The sequence below is a fragment of the Acomys minous genome, assembly GCF_964271855.1.
Source record: "Acomys minous genome assembly, chromosome: 9".
In the NCBI taxonomy this organism is placed as follows: Eukaryota; Metazoa; Chordata; class Mammalia; order Rodentia; family Muridae; genus Acomys; species Acomys minous.
Genome location: NC_140490.1, coordinates 9,381,456 through 9,392,421, shown reverse-complemented (window position 1 = coordinate 9,392,421; position 10,966 = coordinate 9,381,456). Strand labels below are relative to the sequence as shown.

Genomic DNA, 10,966 nt, shown 5'->3' with positions numbered 1-10,966 from the left:
GCTGTCCTGATTTATAGTTATGTGGCTACTCTGATACTATACTGAAGTTGTCAGCACGCCTATCTTCTGAATGCACCATTTCTCCCAGTGGTGAGAACAGCACTAATTCTCCATGGTGCACTGTGGTCTGCATTCTGTGCACTAGATCTCTGCCCTGTCTGCATCCTAGAAACGTATCTCCATCCTGGTGGTGATCATCACTAGTGAAGATTTTTGTGTTAGGCTCCACATATGCACTATGTCCCTCGCTCTCCCCAGGATTATTTTCCATAGCACAATATCCTTCAAGTTTACTCTAGTTGACCACAAATCTCAGTATCCCCCTCCCCTTTATTTTTCTGAGACAGGGTCTTGCGGTGTAGCCTAGGCTGGCTTACAACTCCTGACACTTCTCAGAATTCTAGGGACTTTGGTGACAGGATCCTAACTCCTGTACTATGAGGGCTAATTGCATTCTTCAATAGACATGTGGGTGCAGAACAGGCAGGTTGCTAGCAGATTAGGTTTTGATTCATTTTGAAACTCTCCAGTCTTCTCTGCAATTGTCCTATTTCAGTGTCTTCAGAGAGGTCCCTATAATTGGGTGTGCAGATGCTCACAAGGACCCTGACTTCCGTTTTTAAGGCTTGGGTGGCCTGTAATCTGCTTCACCCTCAACTTGTATTTCTGTCCAGCCATTCATATCCTGTGAGGGGTCAGCTTTCTTCAGGCTACAAGGGATGGTCCGTGCTGTTACGTGAACTAGAGATGGAGAGGCATCCAAGTGACGGGAGCCTTGGCCCTCAGCAACCAAATCACTGTGGGAAGAAGCTCAGAAACCAGCTGACTTCTCTTCCTGCGGAGGCACAGGCAGCACAGGCCACCTGAAACGTCCGATTTGGTTTTGTGAGGGAACCATGTACTGTGCTGTATCAGCCCATCCCCTCGCTGCACTCTGGCTGACTCCATAGCTTGGCTATCACCAATAGGTCTCTAATACTCGGGGCAGCACAGAAGTCTCATTAACAAGCTGATTTCCTTTCCTTTGTTATGGACCCACTGTTGGGGACGCTGGGTTACAGGGGAGACATGAGTTTGGGCCAGGCTATGGAGCAGGTGAATGAGCTAGAGAAAGGCAATGAGGCCCTGAGGGCTGGGAACATCAAAGATGCCTTCCCATGCTGCTCTGAGGCAAGTAAACTAGATCCCCAAGTCATGTGCTCTACAGCACCAGCACTGCAGCCTACGCCGAGGACGGGGACTAGCTGAAGGCCTATGAGGATGGCTGCAGGACTGTTGACCTCAGGCCTGGCTGGGGCCAGGGTTAGTCAAGACAAGCAACAGCTCCTGAGTTTCTTGACCGATTTGAAGACGCTAAACAGACCTATGAGGCGAGCTTAAAACATGAAGCCAATAACCTCCAGCTTCAGGAGGGCCTGCAGAAGATGGAGTGTCGGGAGCCATTTTGGAAGTGCTTAACAGAAGCAGGCCAGAGACCGTAGGACCTTGCCTTGCAAACTCTCACACAGCCTTGAGGCCTTGACAAGATACTTGTGTTGGCTAACTTCCTAGATAAGAAAGGTGTTTATTCCAGGTGTGGATGTGAGCTTGATGTGCTTCTTTAGCCTTGAGATGAGAGAAGTCCAAGCATTTAGATAACTAAAGTGATTGGCAGCTTTTGTTTCTGTTCCAAGAATCTTCCAGTTCACATGGATGAATACTGTATGAAAGCTCTGGGAGAAATAAACTTGGGGCTACAGTATTTACTGTTTGTCCTCCCAAATACTTGCCTTTTTTTCTTATCTCTTTCGCTACATCCTTTCTTCTACTCTTTTTATTTCTCCAGCCTCCTGTCCCATATCCAAGTACTGGTCTATAGTGTCCAGAGCGGGCTCTGGCAATGGAAGCCTGGTTGGCCGAGAGGAAGTTCATGAATTCTTTCAACTTGGCTAATATGTACCAGAAGTTGGAGACTGATCCCAAAACAAGGATGCTTGCTGCTCAGTGACCCCACCTGCCAGGAACTCAGAACAGCTACAGAAAATGCCTTCAGACTTGGGCCTGGAACCCCTAGATGCCCGGGTCACAACTACCCTCAGTGTCCCCCTTTGTGTTCATCTGGGCAGTATGGATGAAGAGGAGGAGGCAGCAACACCCCTACCCCCACCTCCTGGCAAAAAGGAGGCCAAGCCAGAAGCAATGGAAGAAGATCTTGCAGAGAGTAAAATGCGGACACTGAAAGGAAAGGAGTCGGGAAGTGATGCCTATGAGAAGAACGGGTCAGCCAAGGCCCTGAAGCCCGAGGACAAGGCCAGGGGACCGGAGGCCACCAACATGGCCGACGTAACTCATCAAGCAGCTGTGCACTTTGAGAAGGGGGACTACAACAAATTCTGGAAACTCTGTGAGAAGGCCGTTGAAGTGGGCGGAGGGAATCGGGGCGAGCACCGACAGTTCGCCGAAGTTTATGCCTGCATTGGCATTCCTATTTCAAAGAAGGAAGGCACAAGGGTGCCATCCATTCCTACCACAAATCTCCGGCAGAGCCCCGAACCCAAGATGTGCTCAGCAAGTGCCAGCAGGCAGAGAAAACCCAGAAGGAGCAAGAGCGACAGGCCTGTTTCAACTCTGACGTGGCTTTGGAGGAGAACAACAGGGCAACGAATGCTTCCCAAGAGGGGACTATGCCAGGCCAGGAAGCACTGCACAAAAGCCGTCAAGCAGAACCCAAGAGATGCCAAACTAGCTGCTTAGTACACTAAGCTCCTGGAGTTTCAACTGGCACTCAAGACCTGTGAGGAGTGCGTCCAACTGGAGCCAACCTTTATCAAGGGTTACACAGAGAAAGTAGCTGTCCTGGAAGCCGTGAAGGACTATTGAAAAGCCAAAGATGTACAGCAGATGGTGCTAGAACTGGACTCCAGGTCTAAGGAGGCAGTAGATGATTACCAAGGCTGTATGATGACACAGCACCATAGACACGCTAGCCCTGAGGGTGTGACGTGGTAGGCCATGGAGGACCCCAAGGTGCAGCAGATAATGAGTGACTCAGCCAAGAGGCCCATCCTGGAGCAGATGCAAAGGGACCCAAAGGCTCTAGGTAAACATTTTAAGAACACTGCAATAACACAGAAGATCCAGAAGCTGATGGATGTGGCTTGAATCCCAATTCGGTAATAGCTTGCTTTTCCCCTCTTCCCTTCACTGACGAGGGATGGTGGGATGCTGCACTGGATGAGGGTGGGGGGTGGGTGGGGGAGGGGGGAGAAACGATTGTCTTTATATTTGTGCATGCTTGCAAGGAAGACAAAGTCATCCAGTGCCACCACAGCCCTCCCAGCATTGCGTGGTCTCTCACTGCTGTCCTCAATTCTAAATGTGCTTTGTTGTCAACCCCCCTTCACTATCTCGGCTGCTCCCCTATAACTTATCATTTTTATCTGGGGCAGTGGATGCATATGGGGAGGGGAGGGTGTTTATCCTATCTAGGGTCCCAGCTGTGTTCACTGGTTGCTCCATGTCCTTCCTCAATAAGACAAGCCAACTAGGCATGGTTATATGTGAAAAAAGTCTTGGAGAGATCAGCAATACAAGCGCTTACCTAAATACAATAAATGCAAGATACAGCAAGCCAACAGCCAACATCAAATGAAATGGAGAGACACTTAAAGCAATTCCACTTAAACTGGTGACAAGTCAAGGCTGCCACATCTCTCTGTATGTATTTAACATAGAACTTGAAGTTCTAATTAGAGCAATAAGAAAACTAAAGGACTGAGGCCAGGACAGTCAAAGCTATATAGAGAAATGCTGTCTTGAAACTTCTCCCCTAAAAAAAAGAAAGAAAAAGAAAACTAAAGGAGATGAAGGAAATTTAACAAATTGAAAAGGAAAAAGTCAAAGTATCACTATTTGTAAATGATCGGATAGAACACATAAGTGACCCCAAAAATTCTACGAGGGAACTCATATAACTGAAAAACACCTTCAGCAATGCGATGAATACAAAATTACCTTGAAAAAAAATCAGTAGCTATCCTGAATACAAACAATAAACAGGTTAAAAAAAGGAGTTAGGGAAACAATCTCCATCACAATAGCCACAAATACTATAAAATATCTTGGTGTAATCCTAACCAAGCAAGTGAAAAACATGTATGATGAGAACTTCAAGTCTTTAAGGAAAGAAACTGAACAAAATATCAGAAGACTGAAAAATCTTCCATACTCCCGAATCAGTAGGATTAGCATAGTAAAATGGCCATCTTATCAAATGCTATCTACAGATTCAATGCAATTCCCATCAAAATTCCATCACAATTATCTATACACTTTGAAAGAACAATACTAAACTTCATATGGGGAAAAAAACAAAACAAAAATGCCCAGCCTAGCTAAAACAATCCTGTACAATAAAAGAACTAGTGGACAGCTCACCATCCTGGATATAATGCTGTACTACAAAGTAATAATAATAAAAACTTCATGGTGTTGGCCTAAAAGCAGGCAGAATGATCAATAGAATAAAATAGAAGTCCCCAGAAAATAAACCCACATACCTACAGACACTTAATTTTTGACAAAGAAGCTAAAACCATACAATGGAAAAAAGAAAAATATTAAAAAATGTTGCTGGTCTATCGGGATGTCTGCTTGTAGAAGAATAGAAATAAATCCATATCTATCACCCTGCACAAAACTCAAGTCCAAATGAATCAAAGACCTCAACGTAATAGAAGAGAAAGTGGGGAACAGCCTTGAATGTATTGGGATTCAGGCTCTAAGATCAACAATTAATAAATGGGACCTCATGAAACAGAAAAGCTTTTGTAAGGTAAAGGGCACCATCATTAGCATAAAACAGAAGCTTACAGACTGGGAAAAGATCTTCACCAACCCTACCTCCAAAAGAGAACTAATATCCAAAATATATAAAGAACTCAAGAAATTTAACACCAACAACCCAATTAAGAAAAATAGGGTACAGAACTAAACAGTATTCTCAAGACAGGAATCTCTAATGGCTCAGAAGCACTTAAAGAAATGTGCAGTGTCCCTAGTCATCAGGGAAAGGCAAATCAAAAGGACTCTGAGATCAAACTTCCATCAGAATGGCTAAGATCAGAAACTCAAGTGGCAGCACATGCTATAGAGGATGTAGAGCAAGGAGAACAGTCCTCTGTTGCTGGTAACTGAGAAAAGTTCTACCTCAAGACCCAGCTACATCACTCCTGGACCTATATCCAAAAGATGCTCCACCATACCTCAAGGGCACTGGCTCAACTATGTTCATAGCAGCTTTATACATAAAAGCCAGAAACCAGAAACAACCTAGATATCCCTCAACTGAAGAATGGCTAAAGAAAACGTGGTACATTTACACAATGGAATACTACTCTGCTATTAAAAACAAGGGCATCAAGAAATGTGCAGGATAATGGTTGGGACTAGAAAATAGCCTGAAAGACATGCTTCCTATGAGGGTCCCGAGTAAGTGTGTGCGAGAAGGCAGTTTTCCTGTATAATGAGGGGGAGCAGCCAGAGGCAGCTGTGCAGGTCAAGAGGCAGGAGGAACAGTGGATGTTGAAGGGAAGGTGGGAGCTGCAAGGTGGAAAGGTGAATGGTGCTGAGGGAGAAGAGAGCCTTGCATGCCTACAGGACAAGGATGGTCAAATGTGCCCCCTAGGGATGTATTTTATGGAGATGGGCTGTGTGTGAGAAACTACGAAGGGATCTACCTGACATTGGTGCCACAGCTGAGGGTGCTATGAGGAAGCCTCGATAGTTTCATGTGTTGAGTCCTTTCTTATATTATGAACAAGTGACCTATTTGTTGGATGCAGCTATGCTTTAAATGCACAGAAGGGGGCGGTGTTGTTGTCAGGGATGGGGCTTGTTCACTGTTTGAGAATTTGAGCATCAAGAAGAATAACTGAGAGGACATCCCTCCCAGGACCGAGGCAGGTGGGATGCAGACCATCCTCCTTTCCAGTTGCCTAAAGGATGCACTAAACGTTAGACTTGGATCGGGAACCTGCAAATGAGGCGGAGTTAACCTGGCAATGCACTTCCGAGGCCAGAACCACACCCAAGTCTATCTTCCTGCTCTTCGGGGTTCTTCACGTCCTCCTCAAGGCAGCTGTTTCTTTTCTTCCACAAGGTTCTCCTCACTTCCTTCACCTCTGAAACCAAATTTTGTCAGACACAGACTGGAGTAATAATGGTGCTGCCTTGAGGGACCACTTGCAGGTGAAACCAGTGAGCCTGGGGCGGCAATTATGCAGGCCCTGTTGCCCATTGCACAGGATAAACACCATTTGCTTTAGCGTTTGGATATTTCACTGTCTCAGACTCTATCTTAGCCAGCCAGCCACCCAAGAGGCTTATTTCCTGACAATTCACCTTCTTTCATATCCTATGTCATTATATTTATATGCAGATTCTACACGAGAATAAGCAGATTTCCCCCGTTGTCCTTTCCTTTGCTCTCTCCCCATTCCTCCAGATCAGATTCTGTTCTCTCCCTGCCACAGTGCTCCTCCTGTTTCCATGTCTTACACACATTATTAAAATTCCACATAGGACACAAAACATTGCATTTGTCTGAGTCTGGCTTATTTTGCTTAACATGATGATTTATAGCTCAGTCCACTTTTCAGTGTTCAAACTGGTTCCATCTTTGATTATGAGGAAAAGAACTGCAAAACCCATGGGTGCACAAGAATTTCTGGTTTTTACTAACTTTGATTCCATTGGGTATATACCCAGGAGTTGTTTAGCTGGATCATTCAATAGTTCTTAGATTTTTTTTTTAGACAGGGTCTCATCTGAACTTGCTATAAAGAGCAGTTTGGCCTCAAACTCACAGAAATACCCATGCCTCTGCTTCCCAAGTGCTGGGCTTAACAGGAGTGTACCACCACATCCTGCTTTGTTTTTAGATTCTTAAGGAACTTCCATGCTGATTGTCACAGAGGCTGCACTCACTTAAATTCATACAAACAATGAATTAAATCCCCCCAACAGTTACCAACAGGTAGCAAAGGTTACCAGCATCTGTTATTTTCTTTTCTTCCTCCCTTTCTTTTAAAATATTTGCCAAGAGAGGTGGCCCATGCCTGTAACCCTGGCACTTTGAGAGGAAGAGGCGGGCAAATCTCTGCAACATTAAGGCCAGTCTGGTTTACAAAGTGAGTCCAGGACAGCCAGGTTATACAGAGAAACCCTGGTTCACTGGAGACTTGCTGCTAAGTTGAACAGTGTGCAGGAGCAGATTTATTACTCTAGTGGGCCTGGCTGGCTAGTCTAGGCCAAGGCCAGGGATTTGTATTTCAACAAGACCCTATAATGCAGTGGTTCTCACCTTACTAATCCTGTGATACCTTAATACAATTCCTCATATGGTGGTGAACCCAGGTCATAAATTATTTCCATTGCTACTTTATAACTACAACTGACTGCTGTTATGAATGGTTATGGATATGTCTGATATGCAGATGGCATTTGGTGTCCCCTGTGAAAGTGTCTTTGACCCACAAGGGGGTCAGGACCCACAGATTGAGAACCACTGCTCTAGTGTCACATGCATAGTCTAGGGATATATCTGCTCTGTTCTGAAAAATGGGGCATCTTATTGTCTGGGGTCCCACAGTTGTGACCCCTTCACAGATTCAGAGTAGAGGGGTGAGAACCCCTCATTCCTCTGAAATGGAAATGAACAATGAACCCACAAGTGCGTCCTCCTCTGGAAACAGTGTAAGGGCTGAACTTGTGATTTATAGATTTTTGTGGCTCAAACAATTGTGTGCGCGTGAGTGTGTGTATGTGTGTGTGTGTGTGTGTGTGTGTTAGCTTAGTTTGATTTTTTTCTTCTATCTGTTCTGACAGATGGACCCCAGGCCTTGAGCATGCTAAGAAGGGGTCACCAGGGGTTGGAAAGTTAATCCTCTTCTCCTTCCCCACAGCAACTGACTTTCTCTCCATGTCTCGCCTTCCCCATCTTGTTAGAGGACAGGGTAGAAGGACGCACATCAGAGGCTGGCGCTGAGAACTGAGGGTCAGTGCTGGAAAGCTGTTGAGACTGGGACGCTCTGGGCTCCACACAGAGATTTGAGGGCCCTTTACTCCTGTCTCGTGGTGAAGAGGACAGCAGTCTTGGATCGAGGTCAATTCAGGGAGGGAGCCGCCTGCCCCTGAGTAAAGGAGGCTCAGAGAGACCAGGTACAGCTCACAATCCCTGAAAACAGAGGGGAAATGACATGGGAGGACAGAGCTCTTTTCCCAAGCAACTGCTGGCATTTTCCAGTTAGGAGGCTTCCGTTCTCACTCATTTCTGCCTGTGTGACGGCTGTGAGCCCTACTGCTTCTCATCAAAGGGATAAACTGAAATCCGCAGAATTTCCCCAAAGGCTCTTGAGCTTGCTTTTCTGGCCAATCAGCCAAGAGGAAAGGCGGGACCAAGCTGGTTGCTTAGAGACCTCTGGATAAGCTCACCTGCAATGAGAAAACACATTTCCTGCCTGGATGCCAGGCTCTGTACTGCAATAAAAGGGAAAGAAACCAGACCCCAGGTGTGCTCAGAGTAAGAGGAAGTGGGTTACAAGGCAACTGCGGTGGCTTAATTAAGAATGGCTCCCATAGACTCACAATCTGCATACTTAGTCACCACGGAATGGCAAGTTTTGAGAAGGAGGAATATCAACTAACAATCTGTAAAATCCCCGCAGACAGGCAAGACGATTCCTCACTGCGTGTCTGTCTCTCCCCACGAATCTAGGTCAGACCAGGCTAAAGATAAAAGTGACGAGCTCACTGCCCCAGCATCGATGCCAGGCTTTGAGCAGAGTTTTGCCTTGCTTCTATGGTCTCCAGTGGGGCCACAGGATCCTAACCATGAAAGATTGTACAGAGGAGTTTCCTGAATGTCATTTACAAATAAGGAAACTCACATTATGTATAGCAGATTTCATCCCTATGATCAACTTCATCACCTGTGAAGAGCAGACTACTTGGAACTGCTCCACACACTGAACATCATCCCAGGACACATGCTGACCACACAGAATCTAGTCACACTAAATGCAGAGGTCTTTTGAGCACCTCACTTCCATCTTGTCACTTGTTCCTAGCCTGTGGCACAAATACTGTCTGGCCTGTTGCATTTTCCATCCTAAACCCAACAGAATCTATATGGCTTTTGGGGTTTGTTGTTGTTGTTGTTGTTGTTTTAGTTTTTTAATTTATTTTTTCACATATACATTTATATTATTACACACACATACAATAAACTACAAACAGCGAAAAGAACAATGAAACAATCAGGAATTATATGTTATGTTCATGGTGTCTTGGCTGTGTGTGTGTGTGTGTGTGTGTGTGTGTGTGTGTGTGTGTGTGTGTAAAGAATCAAGAAGCAGAAGCCTGTTCCCAGCACTTTTGATGACTTTTTCTTTGTTGCATAATAGTTTCTTCTGTGCTTTTTCCTCTAAGGTAAAGCTGAAGCCAGGTTCTGCAGTGGGTGCATTCTGTGTCCAGAGCATTGGCCAGCCAGGCACCCAGATGACCCTGAAGACTTTCTGCTTTGCACTGTTAACCCCCATGCATGTCACCCTCGGTGTGCCTCTAAACAAAGAGACCATGAGCACTTCCAAGGTCATCAGGTAGCTGCTTCTGCCAAGGATCTTGTTGACCTGTGAGCCTTGTGCTCAGGAATCCTGTGATTTGTTAACTGGGCAGCGTCTGGTGTCCAGTGGGCAGATTTTCTGTGTTGATATGCTTGGATTTTCAGAAAGATGCTCAGGTCCAAACTGGCTATGCTCAAAGGGAAACCTATGGTCTTTTTATGACTAGCATTTATTGAAAGATAAATGTTAAACCAGCTAGCAGGATTGAACACAGTGTCAGTGTTCACCTGGTGTCATTAATCCTTATCTAAATAGGCCTGATTGATGGTTCTACTGTTTGGTTTGTGGCGTTTCTCTCTAAATCTCTAGGGATAGAGTCAGCTTTTCAAGAGACCTGAGACTAGAAGTTGAGCTACATCACATTGGTTTAGGGACAAAACTTACCTCTTGCAGAACAAATAACATCAAGTGAAAACTAGCTGCTCCCGGTTGTAGGTCAGCAACTCAGAACATCTAGGACATTGGAGGTCTGCTGCCTGCCCCGGGCTGGTCAGCTCAGCCTGTGCTGAGGGTGTGCAGCCTCCTGTGATGGTAGAAGGTGACAGTTGTGGTCAGAGGAGGAGGGGCATTGCTGGAGAGGCACAGGAGGAGGTGAAATCCACAATGGATTGTTCCCTCGAAGCAGAAGATCAAGAGCTGCTTCTCCAGAGAATCCTGTCTGGATGGAAAGGGCACCTGGGGCCTCTTGGAAGTAGCGAGGCTCTGTGAGGGGTCTGTGCATTCTTTGTTGCAGGCCTCCCTGAAGTCTGTTCTAGTAAAGTGCCCGTGGCTGCCAGGAGCACTGGGATTTACAGCCTGATTGCAGCCCTCTTCCTCCTCTCCTCCTAACCCCACATTCACACCCCCTTCCTACCACTGACCCCTCTCAGTATTCTCAGAGAAGAGGAGGCCCCCACCCAAGGAGTACAGACCCACCCAGGCACCTCAAGTCCCAGGAGCACTAAGTGCATCCTCTCTCACTGAGGTCATACAAGGCAGCCCAGGCAGGGAATAGGGAGCCAAAGGTAGGCAACAGAGTCAGAGACAGCCTGGACTTCCACTGTTAGGGGACCCACATAGTGAGAAAGCTGCACATCTGCTACATATGTGTAGGGGTCTAGGTGCGGCCCGTGCATGCTCTTTGTTGGTGGTTCAGTCTGTGTGAGCTCCCCCATTGGCCCAGATTGGTTTACTCTGTGGGTCTTCTTGTGGTGTCCTTGACCCTTCCAGCTCCTTCGATCCTTCCTCCCACTCTTCCACAAAATTCCGTGAGCTCAGCCTTCTGTCCGGTCATGGGTCTCTGCATCTGCTTCCTTCACCTGTGG

At 46.2% G+C, this 10,966-nt stretch overlaps 1 long non-coding RNA gene and 1 pseudogene across 2 annotated transcripts; one reads left to right on the top strand and one right to left on the bottom strand.

Annotated features, from left to right (window-relative positions):
* The first annotated feature begins 1,086 nt into the window (after positions 1–1,086).
* Positions 1,087–3,141, top strand: LOC311605042 (stress-induced-phosphoprotein 1-like; annotated as a pseudogene). The gene is made up of 2 exons: positions 1,087–1,431; positions 1,887–3,141. The product of its transcript is annotated as a stress-induced-phosphoprotein 1-like (transcript).
* A 3,455-nt stretch (positions 3,142–6,596) lies between these two features.
* LOC311604750 lies at positions 6,597–10,183 on the bottom strand. The gene is made up of 3 exons (XR_014781650.1): positions 10,047–10,183; positions 8,306–8,472; positions 6,597–8,215 (listed from the first exon to the last, which is right to left on the bottom strand). It is a non-coding gene; the product is annotated as an uncharacterized lncRNA (long non-coding RNA).
* Between the last annotated feature and the right edge of the window lie 783 nt (positions 10,184–10,966).